Consider the following 25,187-nt stretch of genomic DNA (forward strand, 5'->3'; position numbering starts at 1 on the left):
AGATTTCCATGGTGTTTATCCCTTCAGTGCTTTCCTGGCTGAAGTGAGGCAGTGCAGTGGTGCTTAATGAGATCACAGCCATGTCTCAAGTGTGACCTGCTGGCTGGCAGAAGGCAGATACTTAAGAACAAATCCCAGTAGGTGGTTTAGCTTTTAAAATAAGGTTTCATTTCCACAAAGATTCTGAGATCTATTGGCAAAAAAGGCAGGAGAGAAAGATTGCAGTGCACCCATCTGAAATTTAATCAAGAAGTTAAACTTACTGTAACCAAGAAAAAGCTTTTGTTATAGAGTACTGCTTTATGGGTACTCTGTGAAAATCAATAGGGAATGGCAAGCCCTATACTCTTAACAATTTTGTGTCAGAATCTTGCTAACATATCTAACTTAAGACATTAATATGTAGTCAATAATTATTCCATCAGAAGTGTTATAATGTATGATTAGTTCCAAGTAGAACTTCAAACTGAATTCTTAATAACTTTCTTTTATTTTTGTTAAATTCATTTCCTAATCACAGACAATAAAGCAAAAAATGAAAAGGTTCTTTGGGGGCAGAGCATCTGAAGTAACTGCAGCTTCTGGTTCTGATCTTTGCAGATATACTGCCACATTTCTATGTAAGCCTCTTTCTTCCTGATCAGAAATGAATACAGAAAATTTTGTAATTGACTCTACTCAGAGTGTTTCCCCCCCCCCCCCTTTAAAATGTTGTACCTGTTTTTTGTCGCTTGTTTTGGCCTTTTTTTAAAGGGCTGTCTTCTCAGAGAGTTGCATTAATTCCAAGTGGTGTCTTTTTCCCAGGACATGCTTGAATGGCCCTGATGACGTCTCCTTAAGTCTAAGTTTCTTAAGTATGACCTTGAACAGACAATAGAACAGCAAAATCTTAGAATCTGTTTCTTCTCCATTTCACTTTACTGGTAGCTGGTTCAGTATCAGAAGATGCAAGTACAGTGGATCTCTATGTACTGAGGTGTCCAAATGTTCCTGGAACAGAAATACTCCTAGAAAAAAAAAATGTACACAAAAAACTAGGTGTCCATTGGCTTTGTGACAGCACCTGTAAAATGTCAAGTCGCTGTGCTACGCAATTGCTGTGCCTTGGGGGAGATTTTATGGATTTCTTTAGTGAAAGTACAGGTTTTCTAGGGGCTGTCCCTTCCTTGTTTCAGTCTCCTTGCATTTGCCATCTTTTCCTGAGATGCAATCAGACACGTAAAATATGTTGCATCTTTTGTTCTGCAGTGTAAAGGCAGTTTTTACTGCAGTCAGTATGCTTTCAAATTTGAAACTACTTGGGGTACCAATTTTTTTTTACCATGGCTTTTGGAAAATGATATTGCACACAAAAACTGTTGAATTTGCACACATGACACGTGCATCCTCTTCTGCAGACAAATCTCCCTGGAGTCATGTGCTCTAACCAAAAAAAATGACATGGTTATATTTTTTGATATAGCTTTTAGATTTATGGTTAGAAACCAGTATTTTTACTCAAGAAATATTGACAAGATCTTGTGTTATGCCCCTGAGGAGCTGGACAAAGCATCACCATAAAGCACAATGAATGGGTCTAACTGAGTGAGGTGAATCTGCTGAAGACCACAACTTTGCTGTCTGTGGTTAAAGGAAAGAAGAGCTGAATCAAGGGGGGAACGTGAATAACTGTGTAAGCAAAGTGACACGATTCCATCTGCCCAATTTGGTGATTCCCAAGCTGAGGCAGTATTTCTCTCGCCTGTCTTTTACAAACAAAACATGGACATTTCCAGGGACACAAGTGGCTGAAACAGTTTGTCCTTGTTCAGGCTGTGTGAGAGCTGGCAAGTCCTGCTGCCCCAAAGCCCCGAACCACAGCGCGGGAGCCCTGGTGCAGTCCCGGACTCAGGATGGAAGATGCCATCTGCTGAAGTATGGAGTCCGGTTTTCATTTCTTTATCAGTCCTGGTAGGACTAAAAATGCAAAGGTCAAGCCAGAATGTGGTGTGTTACATTAGGCAACAGTAGCTCAGCTGACAGATAAACCTGCCTAATCCAAGGGGAAATGAACTGGGTGTTTTTGGTATTGCTCTGCTACTTCTGATCTCTCCAAGGCTGTACTGCTGGGAAACGTTAATTTGTGTTGTTTCCTCAATGCCTAAAAGACTAGGTAGGAACTTTGGTAGAGCATGTTCCACTTTGTCCTTAAGATACAGCAGATAAAGAGAAAATAATGCATTCATGCATAAAAATCCCTTTATGCCAGGATTCCATTTGAGAGCATCTGGGAAACTTTGAAAGCTTTATTAGAGAGCGAGGAGGTGTGTTACCTGAAACACAGACTAGATTCTAAATTACCTTGTCAATCTTGTTTCCTTTCCTTCCCTCATCTCTGTTGTTTTTTTCCTTTCTGTTATTTAAGCTGCCTGGTACAACCTCACGCTTATCCTTCAGAGGAAAAGTGAGTCCATCTGTCCTTTCCTCTCGGTGTTGCGATTAATACTGTACTGTCAACATGTTGTTTCCCTCCCCAGGCTGGCCCAGCCATTTCTGCAAGGAAGGAAACTCGCCTCGGGTGGTTTGTCAGGGCTTTCAAAAAGCCATTGATGCGCTTTGGTACGGGAGAGCAGAACTGTGTTACTGCCATGGTTACAATTCCCCGTGGCTAAGAGTGGTCTTTTCCCAATTTAAGAGTGTATCTTGTAGCCAAAATGGTGCTAAAAACCCCAAATGTGTCCTTTTTAAAAAAAAAATATAATTGGGTGTGTCTGTTTTTTAGCAGCCTCCTCAGGATGCACAGCAACAGCATCGCTGGTCTCTTGGATTAATTTGTGGCGTATGCGTTGCTTACCTTTTTTTTTGTTTTGAGGTGACTTGATGGAAGAACACCAATATTATGGCTTTTTTTCTCTGCTTTTACCTTTTTCCATTGACTGGATGGAAACCGAGAGTACTCCTGGGCCTCTGGGCGTGAAGCGCTTGGCTGCCAGAGCTGTGACACGAGGGGAAGACAAAGCCCAGCCGTGCCTCAGGCTCTCAGGCGCGGTGTGAGGGGATTGAGGGATTTTCCCCACTTCGGGGCCGGGAGGAATTGGCGCCAAACCCGGGCTGCTCCTCCCGTCCCCTCACAGGGGCGCTGCCCTCGCCGCTCTGGGGCGGCCCCGCCGGCGCCATTTTGTGGCGGCGAGGTGCAATGGCGGCGCGGGCTCCGGAGGGCCGAGCGGGCTCCTGAGGGGATTAAAAGGGCGCTTCAGCTCAGGGGGATGGTTCAAGCCTTGTCTTGACTTTGTAGAGAGAGAAGAAGTAGCTGAGAGGTGGGTCCCGGTTGGCCGGAGGTGAGCTGAGAGAAGGTGCTGGGTCTTTGTTCCCGCTCCTGATCCGTGAGGGGAGGCTGCAGTAACAGCAGGGTGGGCTTTGGCCATTTCCAAAAGGCACGGCTAGTCATTGCTCTCCCTGGAAAAATTTAGTGCAAATGCTGGGAGGTGGCAGAGACAAGGTGCCCGTTTGTTTAATAAATAATGGTGTGGAGGGACTGTCGATCACGATAGGAATGTAGAGGCCATGAGGGCTGCAGAGGGAGAAACAGATGCTGGGGAATACGTGATTATGAAACATGCTGATTTTGGTAGTGTTGTTTCTGAGGAGAGGATGGAGCTGCTTTTCCCGCTGCCAGTGCTGTGGAAGGACAGGAGAGAACAGGAGATGGCATGGAGGCAGCAGTGCAGTGAGCTGATCCCAAACCCTTTCCTGTGGAAAGAAATGAAGGTTAGTGACAGTGACTGACACTTTACTGAGGGGTTTGTTGCTCCACACCACTGCATAATAAATGTTTGGTTAGTTCTACAATTTTTAGTACTTAAGAGTTGATTAAGTCAAGGAAAACGAAAAAAAAAAAAAGTCGAGACTTTCAGGTCATTTATAAGAATATAGAAAACGCTTAGGAGAGAAAAACCTCATCTGTGACTCTGGTGAAACTTGTGAAGCTTAGCCAGGTTTGTAACCAGTGAGAGGTGGTTTTAGTTTTCCTTTGGAATATCAAGTGAGGTTTTTTGTCTGTGTTCATTATCTGTGGTTTTGTAAAGTATGAGTAGCCTTCAGTGTTCAATTAAGAATTAAAGTCAGGATTTTCACTTCTAGAACAGCAGCAATGAAGAATTTTCTTCTGACTTTAAATTTATTCTTTTAGTTGTAAAGGAGAATGTAAACAAATTCCAGACTTAGATGTGCTAGAATACTGCACTGGGTATCCCAAATATTTGAGGTAGTGTAGCAGAAATACTGTGAGCTAAGTGCTCTGGTAGTTATTTGGACAAAATATTGGAAGAACGAAAATGTGAAACGTTTTGAAGAGCAAATAACTTCAATTTTTAATGGAGTTTTTTGTGTGTCAGTCTCTAGCAAGATATGCATTACCACTGTTTACTTGGCCTGCCCATGAGGTGCACCGTGTGCAGTCACTAATTTTTAATTACATTCATTTAAATACAGAGAAATGTGATCAAGATTGCCATCAGTATTCAAGAACACTTAAAAACAATTATGGGAACAGGCACAGAGAAAGAATGTGAATTCAGCCAACTAAAAACATGTGGAGGTCAATATATGTTCTGTAGGATGAGGTAAACATTGAATAAAGTTGCTTTCTGTCCACAAACAATTTGCTTTTTTAAATGTGTCCTGTCTTTTGCTTCAGACAAGATTTGACAGGTTTGTACAAAGGGAAAAAATGGAGATGAAACTAATTTCAGGAAGCTTGATGTGTGGGAATGGTAAGTATTCATCTTTATTTCAGAATCCTGCAGGCAGTGTCGCACAAGATGTCATTCTCTAAAGGTAAGTAATTGTCTGTCATTGACTGTAAGTAGGCACATAAATGTTTTGGCTCAAGCAGCCCTTGTTAACCTGTGGCCCAGACACTAAAACAATGCAAGTTTTTTTGTTATCAAGACAAATTGTGTTTCTCACAAGTTGGAGACGAAGGTGATAAAATCCTCAACTGAATGACTGTATATTTGTTTTACTTTTATGTGTATTTTACATGATGCTGTTTTACTCTATAAAACTCCTGTCTTTCTGTAGTGATGGTTGCTGGGTTTGGTAAGCATCAGGTGAGGAGTGAGTGTACTGACCTCTCACTAGCAAGGGCCTGACTGGAGTATCAGATTAACACGTCGATGCAAATTGTGGGGGTTTTCATGCATTTTTATTTTTAAACAAAAGGTTGACGATCACTAGATGTTTCTCATGCACAGCTGACCCTGAATTGCACTGCCAAGGAGTGGGAGGAGGCTGCTTGCCTTCAGCTGGTCTGAAATGTGTAGTGGAAAGGGCTGTATTGAGAGCGTTTCTTCTGCTTTGACAAAAACTTCAATGGGTATGGTTTGTGCTTTTGGTTGTGTAGTTTGTGAGGGGCTTTTTATTTGTTCTTAAGCCGAAGCAACACAGCTCACAATTTAATGTTCTGCTTCTTGCATTTTGTGCCACTGTAATCATCACCTGCTGGGCACTAATCTCTTAAATTTTAGTGCCAAAGCTCTTTGTTTGGGGAGTGGGAGGATGGAGGAGTATAGTGTGCTCTAGAATTAAAAGTATTTCAGCAGTGCAAGATTCATTTAAACATTATAGAGAAAAAAGGTGCACCCCTGAGTTGTTTTTTCCTGCTTTTCCCACTTTGGGCAAGAATGGTTTTATTCTTTATTGTGATGTTAGGCACATAGGGATGAATGTCTGGTTGTTACATATTAATATGTTTACTGCCAGATTTCTTCAGATGTACATTGCTAGCACCTCTGACAGGCTGGTATTTGTTAAAATGGGTAACATGAATCTTTAATGTCTCTCTTGCATGTTTATCTAATTGTTGGTCAAGCAGCAGGACTTATAGGACAGTTTAAAAATCCATTTTGTCACACAAATAACCATGTGAAAGCACTTAGCTTTATTTCTTTACAAAACTCAGGTGTCAGTTCTGTCAAAGCAGTTTGTCTGTCACGGAGGAAGTGGGCAGAAAGGACTTTTACCTAGACCCAGTGTAAAATCTTGTAGGTTTTTTTTACAGTTTGTGAAGTTTAGTGAGCTGTGTGCTGCAACAATGATTTGAAAGGAGGTGTTCCCTTTCCCCTCTGTGACAGCACATTTGCTGCCTGCTGTGACCTCGGTGAGCAGTCACAGGTTTGGAATTGTCCTTCCACCCACGGTCCCTGAGCGCTGCTCCGCCAGCTGAGCTTGTCTCGCTCAGTGCACAGTGACACACTGAGGGGAGCTAGAGGAAGGTCGTGAAGGGAACAAGGGATTTAAGGATTTAAGGATGGTAGATGAAACACCAGGAAGAGAGATGGCAGCTACTGGAGAAATTGTCAGTTGTGTACAGCCTGGGTCCTATTTAAATCATGTTTGCTCGTTGTGCCAAAGAGAAGGAAAACTGGCAGCAGTGTTGAAACCCAATTCTAAGTCCATTTCTAAATAAACCAACAAAACTGCATCCAGAAATTTTTTCTCGAGATCTCAGCTGTTCGAGATCTAGAAGTAACAACAGAAGTGAGAAAATCTCCTCAGTGTCAGTTCAGATGTTTCTACCAGTGAAAGTCACTGCTGATGTTGGTTGAGATACTGTGAAAGAAATATTACTCTTCTCTCTTCTGAGAAATGTGCTGGAAATGGTTATTTTTTTTGCCAAATGTTTTTCCAGTGAAGGAGGTGGAAAACAGTTTGAGAGGCATACAAAGAGCAGGGGAGAGAACTTCCCTTTTGTCAGTGATGGTTGCAGGTTGTTCTCTTTTTCTCTTCCACTTTATTTTCCCGTGTTTCTACACTATTTGAGGTAAAATTCATATCAGCTTATTTTTTTTTCCATATGAGCTTACTGGTTTCTAATAATAATCTAAGATGAAATTTTAGAGGAAATTTAGGAAATTTTTCGAAGAGAAGTTATGGATAACATTAAGCTTTGTGTTCTATGGGGGTTTATCATAAATTGAAAAGAGTAAACTGAAATCAAAAGGACAGGTGGTTCTTCAGAAGCTGACAGCTTTGAAGGAAATTCAGGAGATGCTGCAGAATGCGTGGAGTTCAATGTTGGTCCTGGTTTATTTTGGTCGGACAAAGACAGAGCTTTCTCCAGGTTCCTCTGAGTGGAGCTGGAACAATGTGTGCAGCTGTTGGCTGTTACCAGCACCTTCTCTTTTTCAGAACTGTAGAGCTTTTACTGTTGGTAGAGCTTAGAAGACTGAGCCAAATCTGTTGGTCAAGAGCGTTTTTGCTGCTCACTAGGACAAGGAAATTTTATTCCAGTGTTTTAAACACAATGAGCAGTACTACTCTTAAATTATATATGAATACATAGTACCTGTGGCTGGAGGAAAGCCAAGCTCAGTGTGGCAGCCAGGTAGGGTTATATTGTGGCAGGTTTCCAGTGCATCCTGTGCTTCTGTGTCCAATCAGTGGCATCCCTGCTGCAGCCAGTGGCTGCTCAAGTGTCTAACTCAGTTCACTTGCAGCTTTGATCAGTTTTCATCCCGCACTGCACTGTCATCTGACAGTCATAGCTTGGGAATTGTCACTTAGAATAATGGTTTAGGATGCTGTCCCATGTCTTTTTTTTCCTGAAATCCTGCTGGTGTTCCCTAATGTGAGCTGTGAGGTTACTAATGACATTCCCATTGACTGTTCATAAAAAAAAAAGCACAATGTGTCAGTAGTGACAGGAGTGCATGGAGCAGAGCACAAAATAGAAACGTGCTTGGCTGGTGTTTGCTTCTGTGATGGATATTGGAGCAAAAAGGAGTCTGCAAGGGAAGGACTGGCAGGCTGTCCTGCCACAGGATATGTGGGCCAGCTGCTCTGCACAGTGCTGACCTTGCTGCAGGATTAAATGTCACACCTTCTTCTCTTCCCCAGCTGAGGCCCTGCGATATTTTGGTATCTCCTTAATGCTCCCTGCCTCAAACACTGTCCTTGCTGAACTACATTCTCTCTGTATTGTTCTTCCTCCTCCTGAAACATCTGGTATTTTTTATGACCAGTACATGCGAAATGAGCTCGTAACATCTGTTCCTGTAGGAGCTGCTCTAGGGGAATAGAGTGCCAGAGATGGACAGTTCTGAAAGTGTCACCCTGTGGAAGTGGAGGAAAAGTTGGTCATCAGCTCCTCATGAACCATGCAGCTGCTGTTGATCTGTGGGTCAGAGATGATCCTACTTTTGACATCACTTGCATAGTTTCTGGAATTTTTTGGTGTGTTTTGCTGGGTTTTTAAATTTTTTTTTAACCTGAACTGAAAGCAGTTGGACACTGTGTGCAGTGCTGAAGGGATTGATTGTTAGGTTATTTCATTTTTTTTTTCCTCCTTTAGGAAAGTGGCCAAACAAAGGGAGTGAAAATGTGGGCAGAACTGTCTTGTTAAAAATAATGCTATGTCAAGCACCGTTTGCTTTTCGACATAAAGTAGGGAAAGCTTGTGCCAGCAGACAGGAAGCTGTTGGGGAAGCAGTAGTGTCCCAGTGACTCGTAATTTAGCTTCTCTTTCAGGGGCTCTGAGTCCTGAGAGCTGTTTGGATTGCTTGGAATTCACAGGTAGGCTTCTCTCCTCTTTAGGAGTGTGTGCCTTCAGTGTATTGGAGTTGTCCCCCTGTGGGATTTCTTGTGCTCGAGATGTACACTGACAAGGAAATGTTCCAGCTTTTAATAGAAAAAAGGTGACTGATGATTATAATAGTGAGGAATGAAGAGGGATGGGAAAACCACAGCAGCCTCATCTCTTCAGAAGTATTGGAGTGGATGTGAGCTTTGTTATTGGTTTAGAGTCTTCCTCCTGCGTCCTAATTCTCACAAATTTTACCTGTTTCTGTAAATGGCGAGGTTATCTAACTTTGACAAACTGCATTAAGAGTCTGTTGTCCCTGGAAGTGTTTGGGTTTACATCACACATTAGTTGTAAGAAATTAAACCCCTGAATTTTAGATACTCAGGAGCTGTGTCTTAAGATGATAATAACATAAAAGAGTTAGAGGCTGATGAATGGACTTTTTCAGTGTACCACAATTTTAAGAGCAGCTGTTTTGAGTGCTGATGTGCTGACCAACTGTGAGAATTCTGTGTTCAGTAGCTCTTGACACTTGTCATTTTTCCCTGTGTGGAAGAGTGATGGAGTAGCTGAAAATAGAGCTGTGGTTTAGTGTACAGCTGGACAGGGATTCAAGAGCTTGGCATGAGGGGATTGTGATGCTGCCTGCAGTCAGGCAGATCTGTGTGGTTTTAAGTGTGGGGGCTTTTGTTTGTGGCTCTGTATTTTACATGAAAACAAGGATTCAGCAGTAAATCCCTGTGACCAAGACGCATGAAACCGAATGGTTTGAACAATGCTCTAGTTCCTTATTAAACTTGATTATAATGGTCCATCTTCACATATAGCCTATTTTGTTTAGAAATATGTGGCTCTTAGTCCAAAACAAATTAATGTGAGTAGCAAGAACCCCACTGTGATTACAGTTAAGTTAGAATAAAATTTTAGAAAGAAGTTCGCATCAAGCACAGCTTGGAAATGAAAGGATTTATTTTTCATCTTAAGAAAATAATCTGTTAAAGTAATATTTCTGGCTAGATGAAAAAGGCCAAGTTTTGCTTCTTTGGCTTGTTTTCCGAGGAAAATGACCAGATTTTCGTGGTACTGGACAGTTACAGCTTGAGACTGTTGAACATTGGCAATTTTTAATTTGAGTCTTACTGAGAGAGTAATACTATCTGAAAGAGCATGTATTGGTTAAGAGATTAATTTATATAGAGTACACAGATATTTTTCCAAGCTCCCTCCAGAGATTTTTGTCTTTTCCATGAACAAGCACTGTGTTTTGAGTCTGGGCCAAGTGAGCCAGATCAGGTCCCCATAAATTCAAATGAATTGATCACACCGCAGTTGCAGCGGTGTCAGGGAGAAGACACACCACATGAAATAGCATCTTCTTCAATGGTTGTATTATGTTATTATGTCAGCATAGGGACAGGCCAAAATCCTGTGTTGTGAGTTCCTTCTGGCACAGCAAGTTTCTGGTTGTGTGGGGCACTGTGGGGTCTGAAATGCTGTGCCTTTGAATCGCTGCTGAGCTGAGCAGAGGGAGACACTGTGTTTATATGGAAGGTGTTCTTTCCTTGTGCTGGCTGCCTTTCAACTGGATCAATTCCCCAGAAAAGCAAGAGGTCACTGATTCGTGTCCTGGCTGTGCATTTGAAGGGAGTGGTAGTTGCTCGCTGTGTTCATCCCTGCAAGCATGGAACAGTTTAACTCAGAGCTTTTTCAGTACCTGCTGTGGTATTGAAGATTCTGGCAGTGGTTCTTTTTGTCCAAGTCCTTTCCAACTGGATAGCTTATTTCATTTTTCACCTGTATTTTCCCAAAGCATCTTTAGATTTTTTTTCTCCTCAGCATTTTATCCATGGGACACTGTTTATTGATTAGTTCTGTTAGGCATGAGGTGAACAATATTTTCTGAGCCTGTTGTGTTTTAATTTTAGTAAATATTTCTTTTTTTTCTGCCCCTCACTGCCCTCAGCATAAGGAGTTTGATATTCTATCTCCTTTGAATATTTTTGGGAACTGCCAGATGGCTTGATAACCTTGCTGTGCCCTCGGTCAGTACTTCCTGAGCCAAAATCCCCATCAGTTAGTTCTCAGAATTCTGGCAGTCCATTATTCCAGGCTCTTTGCTTTTTCACTCAACACAACCCAGAAGTGCTTGACAAGATCCTGATGCAGCTGATGTGTATCAAAGTCCCTCTGGGCTCTAAAGCTCGTTTTAGAAAGTACAGTAATCTGGATCGAAAGGATTTGTACAAGTTGACTGTAAAAAGTCATCATCAGCATTTCTGTTGTCGTACTAATCAGTAACATATAGCCCAATATCTTTTATTTCAGTATTAATTTTAAGGTGGGCTTTTCTTTCTTGTCTAATCCCAGATTCACGAGGAAAGGTGTACGTAATTCACTGCTCATCCGTCGTTCACCTTAAAACCTGCTGTTTGCTGTCAGTTATTTTGGGTTGCTTTTTAAAACATAGGAGCTACCTGTACCAACACTTTTGATGTTTACTGATGATTGCTGTGACTTCACCATGTGTTGTGTTCTATGCTTGAGTTGCAAAGCAAGGTCGTGAACTGTGGCATGAGCAGTCTTAGGATGTTGTTCGTGTAGTGTGCAAGGGAGCTTAATGAATAGTTTCTGCCCAGCTTATTCCAAAGGGATGGGATGCCACAGTTCTTAACTTTGTTGTCACTATCCAGCAGCTCAAGAGATAGAAGCAGCTCCCTTCTCGAGGGGGGTAGAGTTTTACAGCAGTAATGAACTTGGTTTCCTACGCTGATATCCGGTATTTGCCTGTATGAAATGAGTCATGGGGGCTGCCAGGACAGAGAAAGAGAGCAAGATGTTCTCTTCTTCGTGTTGTGTAATGAAGATATATGCAGCTATGTGTGAATTAAGATGGAAGAAGAGAAATAATAATCTATGGAGAAAGAGAAATCCCTATATTATTGGGAAAATGTAGGGTCAGATGGTGGATCACAGCTAATATGTGGTAATAATGGCCATAGTATGCTTAACATTTTGGAACCTATTGTATTTCCCATTTGGATTAAATTAAATACATACATCATTCTAACAAACCTCTCCCAGCAGATTGTGAACTTTGGAAGTGGGGAAGGGAATTAATGGCAATGTATTTCACATTGGTGTTCTTTTGTCTAGTGATTCAATTATTTCCCCATAAAGAATTTACAGTTTCTACACAACAGATGTTGGTCAGCTTGTGAACAGCCGCTGCTGAAGGTGGAGTGAAAAATGACCTTCAAATGTAATAAACTCAACAGCTATTATTTATCTCATTGCCTAAGAGGCAGGCTTAATAACCCATTCCTAAATAAGAGGGAGAGAACTAGGACACAGCTGAATTGCGGTGCCAGGACGGTAGGATCCTGAGCTGATCTGAAATGCAAGAGAAATGTGAGATAACAAATCATAGTAGTTCATCACTTGGATGTGGGACTGAGGGAATCAGTGGTGAAAAACAGCTGTCTTTAAACAAATCATCTGAATATAGAAAGGCAATAATGAAAAATCTATCCCTGCCTGAGTTTTGAATATGAAGTAAACTTGTGTAAAATGATCTAGTTGAATAGCGTAGGAAATGAGCTCACAGAAGGGTCTTGTTTAAATAATTGCAAGTTAAACAACTTATGGCATAGAAATACAATTTCTGTGCTGAGGACTGCCTTTCTGAGATGACACCAGCTAAATAACAAGTATGCACAGGCTTTTGTCTTTTCTTAATCATTCCTGAAAGGAAAAAAGTAAACCCTTTTTTAGCAGTTGAAGGCTAAGGGTTTGTCATAGAGTTTTTTGGAGGGCTTTAATTTCTCTTCCAGAGAGCTCTGTTTGTTTTTTCCATAATATATAAGCAGTCTTGGGTTCACTTGCCCAGAATGTTTGGGGGGGGCCATGACTTTTTTTTACAGGCTAAAAGTCTGCTCAAGTTGGATAAAAAATCATGAACTAGTGCTACAAGCTTCATGTATGCCAAATTCACATAAAGCAGAGGGCCAGCATAAGCATACTGTGTAAATCAATATTGAAACTGATCCTTAAATATTTGTCTTGCACAGATCTCATGCATGTAATTCCTATGCCTTGCGTGCACAAGCATGACTTGCTATGTTTTACATGAACTGTGTGGGTGTGAAGATTGCTGCTTATTACGGAGTTCTGCATCTGCCCTGTTTATGGAGGGGGCAAGCCAGGGAGGAATTACCTTGTTTTTATTTAGAAAGCATGTATGTAGAGCAAGTATTATGTTTGAATACTGTTAACAAACTTTAATGTACTTGGTTGAAGATGGTGTTAATCAAATATTGCTGATGATGTTTACAGGGTAATGGATGTGGCCAAGTATTGTAACAGTAGCAGTAGACAATGGGCTTTTTTCCAAGTTTTTTGGCAGTTTCTTTTACTAAGTATTAAAAACAATTTCCAAACTGAATGTACCCTTGCAAACTCTGGGGAAAGGTAGCTTAGAAGTAGCCATTCTGTTTATTTCTCACTTAGGCAGAGGTTCTGTAGCATGGTGGGTAAGGACCAGACTCCAGAGCTGCTTCGGGCTGCAATTCCTGCTGCCACCCTGGGAGAAAAGGAAATGGTTTCTGCTGGTGTTAGGTCTGCCAGCCACCGAGGAGCAGGGCCAAGGCCCCCTTGGGGGTCAGTGTTCCCTTGGAGCAGCTCCCTGAGCTTGGTGGAGTTCAGGCTGTAGCCCAGGAGGTGTTAAAGAAGCAAGGATGCAGCACCTGGTAAATATTAATTGAGTAGGCTGAGGTGGGGTGGAAAACAGTAACCATGTAACAAAAAGAGCAGCAAAGGGTTGGTGAGGGAATCCCTCCCGTGTCTGTGTTTTTTTTTCTCCACTTAAATCTCTTTTGACTTGGATTTCAGACCTGTCTTCTTGCCAGATGTTTTGCACTGTAATGCAATTATGAGCAGGTAATAGAAATGGTATCCTCAGTGAAAAGCAAAGCAGCAAACACTGTGGTGTGTTTTGGTGTTAACAGGTAGTGGACGTTTATATAACAGTTTACATAAATTTTCATGAGCACAGTAAATAGTCAGTTGTGTTTAGTTTCCTCTTGGTTATTGTATCAAAAAATAAAATGTGTGATCTCAGGGCTAGAATATGTGCAGGGATGTCCAAGATGTGTCTTAAAGTGTTCCAGTGTGTGGAGCTGCACTGCTGTAGGACCATTTGTGTGGCTTAGTTCTGGTCATGTCCCTCACTAGAGGACTGGAAAACTATCCTGTATGTGTTTAAATAGCTAACACCACGAAGCTTTTCTCTTTACACACCTAGTGGTTCTCATCCTCCAGGTTTTTTACATACCACTTGTTGCTGCAGCAGTGTGTAAGAACTTCACAGTGCCAGACCCTTAATGAAATGCAGATACACTTTTCTCAAATTCATGTTTTCCAGCTGTCAGCTACCAGAAGAAATTTGGTTGATTGTAACTTGGCCAGGCTCTGCTGTTTCTTGAAAGCTCCGTGCTGTTGAGCTAAGACTTCATTTACATCAGTGTAGTAATATTGACTTGGAATCTTGCTTTTTCTAAATTAGAATGTACCTAGTAATCAAGTAATCAGCAGTATTCTTCCAGACCTGCTCCAGGGGAATAGCTCTGTGTTTTCCCACATTTAAACTGCAAACAGAAAAAGAGACTGTAATGATGAATGTCAAGGACTTGTATATGTTGTACCCTTTGACAACCTGTGACTTCGTGTGTTTGGTGCATTTTTGTGAATAATGCTTGAAATGGAACTGTTACCATTTGGAGTTTGTTGCATATCAGAGCAAAGAAATCCTCTTGTTACTTGTAAATTATTCCTCTGTCAGGAAGAGTGAGGAAGAAGGCAGGATTCAGTTGTCTTCCTGCTGTGCTGTGTGATTGATTGGCCTCTAAGTTGATGGAAGGTGTTGTGTTTTCTGAGTGCCACCGGTTGGATTTTGCAGGAAGAGACGTCTATTTATTTTGTGAGATCTTGCTGGGTAGTACTGAGAAATCTAAAAACTTTCTGAGGAAATTTTATTACAGTTGATTATAGATGAGAAGCTTACTAGGAGCTGTCTTCATCAACTACCAGTCACTGTCTTCTGCTTTTCTTTCCCTCTGTAGCTTACAGCTCACTTGTTTACAGCCTGTGTTGTAGTAATGCCTTTTATTTGGTTATTAATATATATATATATATTGCTGATACTATTGAAGCTTTCTCATTCAGCTGTCCTGGTGCACTATGAGAGGGACTGAGGGCTGGAATGCATTTGGATGTTACACTAGAAGTTTGGAGTGCGGGGTAGACCCCACGCTGTGCTGAGATGAAGTTGTTTTCAAGGCATTAGAAAAATTACTCAGTCGTCTGACTTGGGAAATATATTGGGATGAGGCCTGTGTTGATATCAAGGAACATGGTTTGGCATTTAAGTTATGCTGGTGGGAATACAGTGTAACAATTCCTTTTCCCGTCGGTGCTGCATTTTTTCTTTTAAAAGGCAATAATAATTACCATGAGTTTAAAAAAAAAAATAAATGTTTGCAATATATCAGGGAAGTTTAAAGCCTTTGACACCTTTTCCACTTGGATGTGAATTTCTTTGTTGCAGCCAAATGGTCCTACCAGTAGAAGCCAAGAGAGGAGGAGAGGCTGAGCTAGCAGTTTTTAATTGCAGTTGAAGGTAGATTTTTCTCCTTCTTGAATTTACTTCTCTAATTCAAGAATCTTTCCTTTAGGTAGTATGTGTTTTCAAAGCTTCCTACTGCCATTTTATCATTGCTTTTCTATATAAATGAGGTTTGAACTAGTAACAGTAGCCTGTTGTGCAGTTTTAAAATATCCTACATGTAGTTTGTAGACGTACTCTCCTCCTGTGGTGCTTTTGGCCTGCCTGCCTGTGTGTGAACCGAAGTTTGAGGATGTGGGTTGAGATCACTTCTAGCTGGTTTAGTTTGGGTCATTGAGCTAGGAAGTAAGAAGAGCAGGTGAAGGAAGCTGACTCAATATTAAAGACATAAGTTTGTTGAATTCAATTTTTATCACAGAGAGTGCCATAATTCTCTGATGCAATTGTAGCAAGTCACCTGGTATATTTTTGCTCAGTCTTCCAAAGAGGAAGGTGATAATGATATTCTATTTCATTTATGACCCAGAGGAAGAAAGGGGGTCATACAAATGCTTGGGGAGATGTTCTATCAGTAAACAAACCTGAGATTTTATATGCCAAATGCTGTAGGAAATAATCACTACATAGAGCCTGACTGATCTTCAAGCATCTCTCTCTTCTGACCCACTGAATCATTCTTGGAGAGAGAAATAAGGGGTTTTTTTCAAGTAATGAAAATGTGTTTAAGCTACAGGGAACTAAAATTTATAAAACCACCTGTATTTATAATGGATCCCTGCAAGTGTCTTAGGCAGTGTGAAAGGGAAGGTGTTACAAAGCAGATGGGTCTCAATCATTTCTCCACTGCCATCCACTACAGTGTTCCCAGAGTTCAGCTCAGGTGGCAGCTCTGGGTGATTGCTGCAGCAATATAACAACCAAGAGGGGTGACAGCTTCTGCCATGTCAGTGACATATTGATTAATGGCCTTGGTGGGAAGAAATTTGTGAGGAAGGTGGCATAGGGACATTCAAGTCATTCTTCTTGTCAGCAGTAAATACTGTGTGGTCTTCTGTGGCCTTGTCACTGTTTGTAGTTTCTGGTTCTTGTAATCAAGCCACAGCTGTCGTTCATTTCACTGGTACAGGCCTGTGAAATGGGTATTCCTTGTGACATGAAACATGTGAGAAATGAAATAGAAAACCAAGCTAAATTGTGAAACTCAAATTCATCAGGCTAAAATTTTAACAGCAGTTACTGTTGATCTTCTGAATGAAATTAGGTGTCTGTGGCTTTTGGTTTGTGATACTCAATGAAAAGATGGGGAGGAGCTGGGTGGGGGGGTGCGTTTTCTGTTGAGGCTGTTCTTTTTATTTTGGGGTTTGGTGTTGGATTTTTTGAGATGGGAAGGCTTGAGGGGATATTTTTTGCCGGAATGGGGTTATTTGGTAGACACCTTATGTGAAGTGGTTTAGTGTTACATCATTGTTTATATGGCAAATATTTAACTTTGTATCATATTCACGTGTTTTTGCAAACATTAATAGGTGCAGTTTCTGTAATGATATTAATAGTCTTGGAACAAACAAGGTGTATAAATAGAATTTGGGTTTTTTTTCTGTTTATCAGGTATTAGTTAATTCATTTGCTATTTATTAGAAAAGGAATACTAGGAAGAGGATGCTGTTTCAAGGTCCCGGACTGCAGAGTTTATGAAAACTGATTTGAATTGATGGCATTTCAGTAAATGCCACCAGGGGACTAAAATGAACAGCCCAGCAATTACAGTAGAGTATATTCTGCTTATTACAGAAAAAAGAGTTCAGAGTTCTTTTCAGCTCATGAGTACACTGCTGAGTGAGATCACTTTCTATTGTTCTCTTAAATTCTTGCATTGTAGCCACAATAATAGTGGCTATGCAGTGGCTTTGAGGTGCTGTGAGTTATGGGACAGCAAATTACCTCAGAGGCTAGCTTTTAAACAGAGGACAAACTCTGGCTTGAAGAATAGCTCTACTAAATACGTATTGTGTATGGATTTCTGTATTTGATATGAGTATTTTACTGAAGTTTGGTTCTGTGTTTTCTTGCTGTCCAAGGCTGCCCAAACTCAGTTCAGTATTTCGGTTCAGTATCTTCAGTAGTGGAAGTGTCCCTTTGGAAGCTTGAAGTGCATTGCTGATCACTAGCAGGTTGTATAAGGATTGGTGTGAGCAGTGCATGTAGATGAGCACAGCTCCCTTCCTCTTCTTCACAGTCCCTTCACTCAAATACTTGTCAGTTTACTTTCTGGTGAGGTATCATAATAGTGATAAGTTCCTAGTGAGCACCTCATTGTTTTCCATGGATGTGGTAAATAGCTTTGTCTGTGACTGTGAAACAAAGATCAGCAGGTTTTTACTGCTCTTCATTCCCGGTGATGCCTGATAGAACCAAGAGAATTTGTTGTGTGGTGATAGTACAGAGGATTTTAGAGTGGATTAGGTATCACAGTTCCATCTCTGCTGGTGTGATGAGGGCAGTGTCTGTGCCAGCATCCTTCACAGCTGTGGGTGTTCTGTAACTGTGACCATACAGAGGCAGCACAGGGATGTATAGCAGGTGAATGGCCGTGTTGTCTTCCCTTAAACAGTTGCTGTTCTGAGTATGGGATTTGGGTCTTATTCACTGGTAAAGCTGTCCTTTTCCAATAAGTATTGGATGGGGCTGAGCCAGTTTGTTTAAGGATGGTTTACAGTAGCGTATCATATTCCTATCTGAGATAAATCTTGAGAGACACAGAGAAGCTTTTCCCTGTCTTTCAGGATGCTATCTTAGAGACAGATAGTGCTTGTTCCAGTCCAGCCATATTAGAAATGTGAGGAGCAATGTAATTTCTAATACCCTGGTTAGCTGTGTGGTACAGTACTAATCAAGATAAGTATATGCAAGCAAAAAAATACATTGCTGTATGTCAAACAGGGGTATTCCTCAAGTCTTACTGTTCTTTGTTCTTATTCAAACATCTGCACCTTTAGGAAACTTGCCACTGCACTTCCAGACTCTGGTAAGCATGAGGACAAGTTTTCATTCCTTGAGAAGTCACCAGGCAACCCCAAAGGTGTGAAGTCTGTGTGTCAGAGTGAAGTGTAGCTGCAGCCACTCTCACAGCCACCGGCAGTTCAGTGAACTAATGCAGGAAGCTGGTGATTGCGGTCTGTGGGCCAGCTGGTCAGCTACACGCAAGAAACAAATGAACTTCAGAGTTGGTTTTCAGTTGTTACAGGTTAGTCAGATGGCACTTAGTGTCTGTGTAGCTTTGTCATCTTCAGAATGTGGGTCCTTTGGATATGAGATGGCTCATGCTTTGTGATATGTTTCCAAGTGCATGGCCTTACAGTCTCATTCTACGTTATTCCTCATCACTTTTTAAACTCTTCATGTGAAACTCTCTCTGCCCTGTCTCTGAGGCTTAGCTCTTGCATCTGCCCAGTGACTAATTTTCTTTTTATTAGTTTAGCCTTTAAGAGCACTTAATCATGAAGTAATTAGTGATTCACTTGAGACTGTACAAGGAATATCTGAAAAGAGCAAATAAAAATAATGTAATTTGGGCTGTTTTAAAGCCAAATGTGAAAATGAAACTCAAGGCACAAGTTCCGTGTTATCCTTGAGTTTCACCCGGATGGCTTGGAAAATGCTCTACTGAAAGGAAATCCTTTGTGCTTTGATGGGTTTAGCAACGTGTGTAGAAATGAAGTTCAGTTTAATCACATGTTTTCTGCACAGAGGGAGAAGCCAAGCTATGATGGAAACGCCTCCATCTGCTGTCAGTGACCATTACCTGTGAGTTGTCTTAGATAGCTGATGGTGGCACAGAGTAATGTGCTATAATCCACCTACTGTGTTATTTATATTTATGCAACATAATCAGCTATTGCTGGCTTGGAGTGTATTTGTAGTTTTGAATTTTAGGATATCTGTGGAAAATGGATTTTTCTGTACAAGAAGGAAATATTTGTTTACTGAAATCCGACTTATTAGCAATGAGTTTATTCTCAGCAAATGCAGTTGCACCCAACTTGGCTTTTTTTCAGTTGGTTTTTGACAAGTGGCATTTGTACATTAATTTCATCAAGCTGTAGCAAAAATAAAACTTCAGGGACCTGTGTTAAAAATCTCAAGCATCTGCTGTGCTAATGACCATGAGGGTCAGAGCTCTGATAGAGCTGTCAGCAATTAGGAACAGGGCCCTTATCTCAGTGTTGTTCTATGCCTTAATGAGTCTCCTTTCACTGCCTGCAGAGTTCCTCACAACCAGAGTAAGTTTTGTCTTTGAGCTCTGAACTTAACTTGAAGTGTCTCTGCAGGCCTGTTTTTTGGAGGAGGTGGGAAGCAGGCAGGGAGGCCTTGTTAGGTGGAAAGCAGTTTTAGCTGGGTTAGTCTGGCCAGCCAGAATTCTTACCCTGTTCCTTGAGCCTCACAAGTCAAGATTATGATTCCAGAATGTCGGGGTTTTGGAACTGTATCGGTACAGAGCTTAATATGGGTTGGAAATAAATCCAGCCAAAAGAACTCTTTTGTGTCACATTGCATTCCTCCCTGCAGATGACTTGGGGCAGTAGGTGCTGGTATGCTGTAGCAAGGCAGGAGGATTGGGAAGTGCTCCCTGCATAACCTTGGCTGTTCTTCACCAGAAAAACAGCAAAATGTGGACCTGACCAATAAGCTGCAAAGTGTGTTCATTTGTTGCATTTTTGGGGCCATGCAATACCAGATTTTAAGACTTAGAGGTAACTACAGCAGAGAAGACATGAGCTGCAAGTCATTCACTTGTCATTGTTAGGATAATTTGTTTTCTGGATTCTTTTTGTCATGTGGTCTGTTGAGCAGAAGAATTAGTTTTGGTAGAGAGGAGTATTTTGCTGAGTTTTAACCCTGCGCTGCTGTCTCTGTCCTTAAGCAGTGAATGGTTTTATCTTTTTGTCTTTGTGCATCTGAATAACCATTCTGTGTTATTAAGTTATTTTGGAACAATAGGATTGTTATGAAATATGGGTTGTTGCTGAAAGAATGAGGTAGGAAAACACATGGTAGTTCTAATTCCTTTTTTTTTTTTTCATTGAAAGATAGTCTGAATGACAAACTATTGAAATATTGGCAGGTGTTAATTGTGAAATGAAAGCAGCATTTTACAGGCAGCTGGGTGGTACTTAGGAGGATGTCAGACTACATCAATTCTTGGTGTCATGTGTTCCTAAGCACAGGCTATTTTGCTGGATGCCTTATGTCATTGGGTAGGTAACAGCCAGAGCTGACTGTCTGCCTTTGAATTCAGGGCAGAAAAGCCTTGTGCTCGAGCTCCTGTGGGTTTGAGATGTTTGATTAATGGAAATTTGTGGATTTTTTGGCCAGAAGAACTGTACAGTGTGTATAACAGTGTTGTGGAACAATTTGGGTTTTAATGGGGTGTCTGGCCCCATATATTTCTGCATAGAAACAATTTAAAGCCTTTTGTTGCTTTCATTGTCCATGGTGGTTGTCTCTTTTTTAAGTATAAAAGAAAGAAGAGTCTCTTTTGTTTCTCTCGGCCATTGTCTAAGTGATAGTCCATGTTTTAGTTCTTCATAATAATTACAATCCTATTAGTAGGCAAAGGATGATGTAAAGTAATTCTATGCAGCGTTAGGGTTTGTACTTAACAAAATCACAAGATAATGGGAAATATTTAGAAAGAAGCTAATGAGCATGAGAGAACCTTGGAACTAGTTTTATTCCCTGCCGAGGTCTTTTTGCTCAGAGCATTAATGCGTTAATTTTTAAAAAGAATGACATCAAAGTCTGCCGATGAAAGGAGTTCAGGGGAAAGCTGTAGAGAATGACTCGAATTCATGCTGCTGTGAGTCTTGCTTGAGTGTTGGCAAAAAGCAAAGCACGTGTAGCCACTTGCCATTCTAGCACAGTGCCAAGGTAAGGTCACCTGGTCTTCAGGAGGCACCAGGCAGCCACGCTGTGCCAGAAGCAGGTGGGGAGGTGTCCCAAAGGCAATCAGCACAACAGCAGAGGGCAGTTCTGCAGCCAGCTGACTCAGCTTGCAGCTGCCATTTAAAAGCAAACAGAAGATGCTTGTAAGAATTGCCATGCACATCTAGAGACTGCACAGTGTGTATATAATAATACAGTATATACTAATGCATACTGTGACTGTACTGTTAGCTTACAGTACACTGTATAGACACACACATGTAACATATTGCATATTAAAAAGGAAGAGCTGGGCAGTAATCATCTAGCTGAGCTGTTTATTTTCCTACATTTTTTAAATCAAGAAGGCTCAGTCCATAAATCCAAAGTGAGCATCAGCAGAACAGCTTCTTGAGCAAATTTGTTGAAGAAGCTTGTCCCCATGCCACATTATTCTGGAGTTGTAACATTAACAAATGCAGCTTCCCTCCCCACCCATAAGAAATAAACTTAGAGTAAGTCATTAAGCAAGCATCTGGCACCAAGGAGACTGAAATTCTCACACAAGCTGCTGGTGCCACATTGCAGTGCCTGTTCCTGACGGAGCAGCTCGGCGTTTGGTGTGCATTAGAGGCCCACCTGTGCCCTGTGCTTGTGGAATGCATGGCTGACACTGCTTTAGACTGCATGGTTAGAAATGTTCTTGCCTGAGAGAGATGTCTGTGCAGTTTATTGTGGACAAAGGTATCTGCTTGCTGGTCTCTTTTATGTTACCTTTTAGGATCCTAAATTTCTGGATACACTTAGCTTTTGGGGTTTGTGCATCTGTGCTGACATGTGCTGCTAGTGTTCTGTGCGGATTTCTTATTCATTTGGAACATGCTCTTTGCTGCATTATGCTTTAATTGATAGAATTGGAGAATCTCAGTTTTTATTGATAATCTACAGCCTGGAGTTCTTGGAATATTATGTATTTATATTTCTCCTCAAGATGGTCTGTTATGTCCTGATTCCTACTCGGGGTTGTTAAAGCTGACACAAGGCATGAACAGCCAGCTCCGTGTGAACTTCTGCATGGAAGGTACATTGATCCTTGCTAGCAGATTACTGACAGAATGTGTTTTTCACATATCATAGTTTGTTCTTTCTTTTAAAAATGAATGAGGGCCTGATTTTGGCTTCCACCTGCAGGTCCCAGCTGTACCTGTCCTCTTGCTGTCAAATAGGGTATGACTTGGAAGTTCAGCAAGCTGAGGAGGCTGAGCTGTAACCAAACCAAGAATTTGAAGCCATTAGCTAAAAGACTTAATTGTTTCTGCTTATAACAAAATTGTGGAATATAATGATTATGCACATGATGGTTTTTTAATTGGGACCTTACCAACTTGTTATTGTTTCTGCCTGATTTTTGACATGAAAACCTTTTGATGGGGTTGTGCATATGTTATAACTGCCACATTGTCCTTTATTGGCTTTAGAGCTGAATGGATCTTTGTCTCAATCTTTTGTTTCTTGGTACGTTAGCTTTGTTTAAGAAAAGTTGACTGCTCCTTCAATGCAAAAGTCCTGCTGATTTTTAAATCATTTGAGGGCAAGGAGCAACTAAATCCACTCTTCAGTGGCACCAGGGTTCAACTGATGTGGGCTGTTCCAGGATGTGTCCTTTCTGCATGGGCTCAAGCCCTTAAATTGGGACATGATAGATAACCTCAACAGAGAAGATCACAGAGCAGTCCTCAATAATAGTTCATAAGGTAAATGACTGCTCTAAAGGAGACACTTGTATTTTATGGATGAGTTTTGCTTGGCCAGAATGAAATAATGTTTTAGCCATTTAGAAATAGATACATATTTCCAGCCTGACCTTTATTTTAGTAACTGTAATATACCAGAAGGAAAAAAACATCAAGGTCATACTCAAAAGTTCTGGTGTTGCTTCACTGTGAGTAACACTGATCATTTTTTAGGCAAAATCAGCTGTTACTTAGGTGGCAGTAGTGGTGCTTATTGTATTGGGAACACCCAATGCTGCCAGTGCCAGCTTTTAATTGTGGTCTGTAGAGTAAAATGGGCAGTGCTGTATCAATTTCACTAACAAGCAAAGACCAGTTTGAAACAAGTTTTGACAGTCTTCGATGTCAGTCCTGGAGAGCCAACATCAGATACTTTATTTCACAGGAAAAAGGAGTTTTTCATGTCACTCACCCAGGGAATATACAGGTCATGTTGCCAGGCAGTGAGAAAAGAAATGAAACAAAACCTGTCATCAGAATCTCTGCAAAGAGATTCTAATTGTATCAATAATGCTTTTAAAAACATGAGTTACTTATTGATTTTTGAAAGCCTATGAACATAACAGCTAGCTTTGATTTCTTCTAACACTTTGTTATTGACTCTCAGCTGCAGAAGACTGGAGCAGTTTTGAGGAGTGATGCATATAGAGGAATGCACTGATCCCAGGAATAAAACAAAAAGAATGAAGTGGAAACAGGGGTGGTTTTTGCTTCCCAGTGCTTTGAAAAGGAATCACTGTATTTTCAGAATTTTAAGTACAGGGCTTGTGAGGAGAAAAAAAAAAATCTCTACTAAAATAGTCCAAAGGTTGATTTATTGATCAATGTGCTTTACAAGTACTGTGGCCACATCTGCCAGTGGTCCTCTGTACTGTACAGAGATTGACCTGTCAGTGAAAAAGAGACAGAAACATTTAATTTGCCCCAAGTCAATCAGTTCGTGGCAGAGCAGGAATGGGATCAGTATCTAATTTCAAATCTCTCTATCATGATAGTGTAAACACCAAGAAATTTCAGTGATGTGATGCCTCTGATTTTTAGAACTTTTACCTCATGAAAAGCTGATGCACCTGTTCTGAAGGGGTTTTAGGAAAACGGGTTTTGGCACAAGTCCCTCCATTTGGGCAGAGGAGTGACATCATTTAGGCTTTAAGTGGCAATTAAGAGCATGAATAGATCGCTGGAAGCAACTGCAGTAGAGTGCTGCCACCTAATTGCTGAACACTTAGGATACCTAGTAACAAGTATTCTCTCTCCTATGGACTGCAAAGTAAGTTAGGCTATTTCTTGGAAATACAAAGATGATAAATATCCACATACTTAATTTCTGTCAGGATCTCCAGTTAATCTTTTCTTTTGGCCATTCTGCCATGTGCTATATGTTTAGGTTTTCAGGATGTGATAGGGACGTACTCCTATGCTGTGCTGAGAACCTCAGTGTAGAGAAGGTGTATTTCTGTTCTGGCTTTCTCATGTAAAGCTTCTTTGCTGAGACCCTTTCTCTGTTGCAGTGTTTACTGTTTAGCCTAACTACATTAATTTTGCCATTAGGAAGAGCTGTTCTAGATGAAATACTACTAATTTGTATATTTTGAGGTGCATTCACAGATGTTGCCACAAGATTATAGTTTCTTCTAGTAGGAAGAGTGGTGTTAGTTCTGAAAGCATCATGCAGGATTTTAGATGACATTTGAAAACTTTCAGGTTCTGATGGTATTCTTTGTGTTTTAAGTCTTTTAATGATCCAGTTGTCTTCAGAACTGACAAGATAGTAATTTGAAGATTTGAAGCACAGATGTTCTGTTCCTGCTGTGGGTACAGATGATTTTCTTATATTTATTCCTAGTTGCTGTAGTTACTGTCAGTGCAGAAAATTGTACTGTTGGGTAAGTGATGGGATTTTTGAAAGCACAGAAAAGTGTTTTCTACCATGTGCAATTTTGGATATAAACCCTAGTGGAATTTTGTCAGTGTTGGTCTGCAACTTAAAATTTTTCTTCTAAATCCATTTAGTACCTTCATTCCAGATTTCACACTCTTCCCAAATTTCCGCTTGTTTCCATATCACCAGGCTGCTTTTGTTTGTCTTCTTTTCCCCCTATTTTGAGGAGACAGGTGGTAATGTTTTGTCAGGCAAGCATGACTCCCAGCTGTGGATTAATTTACTTGCTTAAGTACCAACAGGTGCCTCTGCATTCTCTAGGGGGATACATGTTTCCTTTCCTCTGAAATCTTTGTACTTTCCATTGATGTTTGACCCACTGTCCAAATTCCCTGCTAGCAAATTCTG

This window comes from Poecile atricapillus, chromosome 4, assembly GCF_030490865.1.
Source record: "Poecile atricapillus isolate bPoeAtr1 chromosome 4, bPoeAtr1.hap1, whole genome shotgun sequence".
Classification (NCBI taxonomy): Eukaryota; Metazoa; Chordata; class Aves; order Passeriformes; family Paridae; genus Poecile; species Poecile atricapillus.